The sequence below is a fragment of the Enhydra lutris genome, unplaced genomic scaffold, assembly GCF_002288905.1.
Source record: "Enhydra lutris kenyoni isolate GAN:26980312 unplaced genomic scaffold, ASM228890v2 scaffoldscaffold13, whole genome shotgun sequence".
Lineage (NCBI taxonomy): Eukaryota > Metazoa > Chordata > Mammalia > Carnivora > Mustelidae > Enhydra > Enhydra lutris.
Genome location: NW_019154097.1, coordinates 3,296,125 through 3,301,324, shown reverse-complemented (window position 1 = coordinate 3,301,324; position 5,200 = coordinate 3,296,125).

Below are 5,200 nucleotides of genomic sequence, written 5' to 3'. Positions count from 1 at the left end.
AGAATGCACATAACAACTACCCAGAACTCACACATAACTGCACATCTGGCTGTTATTAACACCGATGAAGCTTTAAATATAACCAAAACAACAACAAAAATTCTCTTTATGCAACTAATGAATTGTTGAACACTGCAACAAAAACTTACAATGTACATTTTAAATGCTGGCTAACTGTACATAATTTTTTTTATTTTTTTTTAAATTTTTTAAAAGATTGTATTTATTTATTTGACAGAGAGAGAGATCACAAGTAGGCAGAGAGGCAGGCTGAGAGAGAGAGAGAGAGAAGCAGGCTCCCTGCTGAGCAGAGAGCCCGATGCGGGGCTCGATCCCAGGACCCTGGGATCATGACCTGAGCTGAAGGCAGAGGCTTTAACCCACTGAGCCACCCAGGCGCTCCATCTGTACATAATTTTTTAAATGTGAATTTATATGGGGAAAGAAAAGTCTCTTTACCCTTCCATGAGACTCCTGCTCTTTGAGGAAATCCAAGTCCTAAGTGATTTGCCTGTTCTCCAGTCACTGGCTGTTGCTTTAGGAATGGAGCACTTCCCCACAGTGCTTTTGGAGCCTATTCTTAGCCAGAGAGACTTGGCATGCTATTTTTAGTTTCCATCTCTGTAGATTCAGTGTCCTTCCATTCACCCTCGTTTATCCAGTACAGCAACACTAGCTTCAGCCAACCCAGAAAATATGGCCACCCTAAATTAACTGAGTTATTTTGGGGTTTCCAAGAATGGAAACTGAGTCTTCCTGGACTCAGCTCAAGAGAATGAGGCATCTGTGAGGTCGTACTGGTGCTTAATATTTACTGAAAGCCCACAAATCTCTAATATATATGGAGACAAAATTATGACATGATCTTTAGCCTCTGGGGCCCTTGTGTGCATCTTCATGAAAAGCTACAGTGCTGGCTTCCCACAGAAGCAGAACAATAGTTAAGGAATATCCCATATCAATGACTGGTATGACTGCATTTAGCAGGCAGAACTCTCTAGCAAGATGCAGAGGCACTCCCTGTTCTCTGCTCTGGACCCATGTAATAGATTTAGTCCTATTTAATGCACTCATTATACCGTTTGTCACCATTTACTTATTTGCTGATACTACAAACATTTGCAGAGCGCAACCTTGTATGTATCAAGCACACATCAGCCTCATAATAAATGTGGTAAAATGAACAAATGGAACCTCGCTCAGCCTGTAGAATGCAGTATGAGTATGTGTGTGTAGGGTGTATAAGTGGAAGACTTTTTGAGAAGATGCTGCTTAAACTTAATCTTGAAAGATAAGTAAGAGTTTCTGCAATGGATATAGAACAGTCAATCCAGAAAGAAGTAAAAGCACACAGAAAGGCAGGCACACAGATCTACAGAGACTGCCCCCCTACCCCTGCATTGTGGCTCAGGTAGTATGAAACGAGACTGGGTGCTGGGAAGAAATATATTGGCAAGGAAACATGCTTTCACATAGAATTATCATTAGCTCAAAGAATTGATCGGAAATAATACGGTTAAAGTAATAAGAAGGAAATATGTCCTTGGATTTCAGAAATTAAAAATAAACTAACCTAGAGAACTGGATTTCCTGTGGCTAGTGGGGTAGACAGTCTCTCAAATGGCTCCTGTTCAGCCCTGCTTCCTGATATTCATGGCATTATATAAACCCCTCCTGAGTACCATGCTTCTGGCCAACAGAAGGGTTGGCAACATTGAGGGGTATCATCTTTCATGATTAGGTGACAAAATATTACTTATATCTTGCTAGCCAAACTCTTTCTATTGCCTTCTTAATGTGCACACTTTTATGAATTAAGCTGTCATACTGGAAAGGCCCACCCCATTGAGGATGACCTATGGCAAACAACTAATGAGGAACTAAAGCTCTCAGTCCAAAAGAGCCTGATGAACTGAATTCTGCCAACAACTATGGAGTGAGCTTGGAAACAGATTCCCAGTTGAAACTTTGGATGAGACTGCAGACTGCTGGCTGACGCCTTGATTTTGACCTTATGAGACACCATAAGGTAGAAGATCCAGCTAAGCTATGTCTGGATTCCTGACCCATAGACACCATGAGATAATAAATATGTGTTGGTGTGCCTAAATTTTACAGTAATTTGTTATGCAGCAATAGTAATACAGACAGGAAGTGGGGTAACTCTGTTAAAGTTTCAGGGCTTTCAATGTATGTACTACAGTCTGGCAAAGGCCTTGGGATGTGATATTCCTGTGCCTCACCAATTCTCTGGTGAAGTGTGTGTTTAAATCCTTTCCTGTTTTTAAAATGGCATTGTTTGGAGAAAAAAAATGTGTTGTTTGCTTTCATATTGTTGAATCTTGGGAGTTCTTTATATATTCTGGGTATGAGTCGTTTTCCAGATAGATGACATCCAAACATTTTCTCTCACTATATGACTTGTATTCTCTTAACATTGTCTTTCAGAGGCAGAAGTTTTAAAATTTTGATGAAATACAGTTTACCCACTTTGTCTTGTATGAATCATACTTTTGGAATTATATCTGAGAAATCTTTGCCTAACTCATGATCATAGGTTTTCTTCTATGTTTTCTATAAATTTTATAGTTTTAGGCTTTACATTTGATCTGTTATCCATTTTGAATAAGTTTTTGTATAAATTATGAAGTAGGAGCTGAAATTCATTTTCTTGGATATTGATAACCAGTTATTCCAGCACCATTTGTTGAAAAGACTTTCTCCTTTGTTGAAAATTTGCTGTCCATACATGAGTGGGTCTATTCTATTCTCTATTCTTTTTTTTAAGATTTTATTTATTTATTTGACAGACAGAGATCACAAGTAGGCAGAGAGGCAGGCAGAGAGAGGGAGAAGCAGGCTCCCCGTTGAGCAGAGAGCCCGATGTAGGGCTCGATCCCAGGACCCTGAGACCATGACCTGAGCAGAAGGCAGAGGCTTAACCCCCCGAGCCACCCAGGCACCCTATTCTCTATTCTATTCCATTGATCAATTTGTCTATATTTATACTAATAACACATTGTCCTAATTTCTGTCACTTTATAAGTCTTCAAGTAATTTATCAAGTAATCCTCAAACTTAACTCTTCTGCAAAATTGTTTTGGCTATTGTGGGTTCTGTGTATTCTCACAAGAATATTTATTTATTTATTTATTTATTTATTTATTTATTTACTATTTTGGTGCAAAAAGTGGTTTTATTAAGGCACAGGGACAGGACCTGTGGCAGAAAGAGCTGCCCTGGGGTCATGAGGAGTGGCCCATTATACACTTTCAAGTTGGGAGGAGGTTAGAGATAGCTGCTAAGTCCCTAAGGAATTTTTTTCAGTGTTCCAAGATTCATTATTTATGCACCACACCCAGTGCTCTATGCAATACATGCCCTCCTTAATACCCAGCACCAGGCTCACCCATTTCCCCACCCCCATCCCCTCCAAAACCCTCAGTTTGTTTCTCAGAGTCCACAGTCTCTCACAGTTCATCTCCCCTCTGATTTCCCCCAATTAACTTTTCTTTCCTTCTCCTAATGTCCTCCATGTTACTCCTTATGTTTCACAAGTAAATGAAACCAGTGATAATTGACTTCCTCTGCTTGACTTATTTCACTCAGCATAATCTCCTCCAGTCCAATGTTGATATAAAACTCCAATGTTGATATAAAAGCTGGGTATTCATCCTTTCTGATGCCAAAGTAATATTCCATTGTATATATGGACCACATCTTTATCCATTCATCTGCTGAAGGGCATCTTGGCTCTTTCCACAGTTTGGCGACCGTGGCCATTGCTGCTATGAACACTGGGGTACATATGGCCCTTCTTTTCACTACATTTGTATCTTTGGGGTGAATAACCAGTAGTACAATTGCTGGGTCATAGGGTAGCTCTATTTTCAATTTTTTAGGAATCTCCACACTGTTTTCCAAAGTGGCTACACCAACTTGCATTCCCACCAACAGTGTAAGAGGGTTCCCCTTTCTTCACAACCTCTCCAATACTTATTGTTTACAGTCTTGTTATTTTTGTCCATTCTAACTGGTGTAAGGTGGTATCTCAATGTGATTTTGATTTTAATCTCCCTGATGGCTAATGATGATGAACAGTTTTTCATGTGTCTGTTAGCCATTTGTATGTCTTCTTTGGAGAATTATCTGTTCATGTCTTCTGCCCATTTTTTGACGTGATTATCTGTTTTTTGAATGTTGAGTTTGAGGAGTTCTTTATAGATCTTGGATATCAGCCCTTAGTCTGTAGTATCATTTGTGAATATCTTCTCCCATTCCATGGGTTGCCTCTTTCTTTTGTTGACTGTTTCCTTTGCTGTGCAGATGCTTTTGATCTGGATGAAGTCCCAAAAGTTCATTTTCGCTTTTGTTTCCTTTGCCTTTGGAGACATGTCTTGAAAGAAGTTGCTGTGGCCAATGTTGAAGAGGTATTATGGGCATGTATTGCATGGAGCACTGGATATGGTGCATAAACAATGCATCTTGGAACACTGAAAAAATAAAATTTTAACATCAACAAAAATCCATTAAATGCACTGGCCCTCCATCAAGGGACCTCAACCCTGCTACTCCAATATTTTGTCACGAGTCCTCTCCAATCTACCCATCTCCATCTCTGCTAGAGATAGACTGCATTCTTACTGCCAAATTCACTCCATGGCCCATTGCTCTGTGTTCTGCATTTATTCATAAGTTTCTCTTCCACCTGGAATATGCTCCATCCCCCACAGCCTGCACTTTTAGACCCAATTCCTATGTCACTCTACCCAGGAGCCCTCTTGACCACCCTGATCCTCACTATGGTTTCTCTCCTCTGAAATGGAATATTCATAACCTGGACTTTGCAAGTGAGTATGTAATTCTATTTGTTCTAGATTATTAGCTCATGCTTTGTGTGAATTAGTCTCTTTTTTTAAATTTTTTTTTATTTCTTTTTGGTGTAACAGTATTCATTGTTTTTGCACCACACCCAGTGCTCCATGCAATACGTGCCCTCCCTAATACCCACCACCTTGTTCCCTCAACCTCCAACCCCCCCACCCCTTCGAGACCCTCAGGTTGTTTTTCAGAGTCCATAGTCTCTCATGGCTCACCTCCCCTTCCAATTTCCCTCAACTCTCTTCTCTCCATCTCCCCATGTCCTCCATGTTATTTGTTATGCTCCACAAATAAGTGAAACCATATGATAATTGACTCA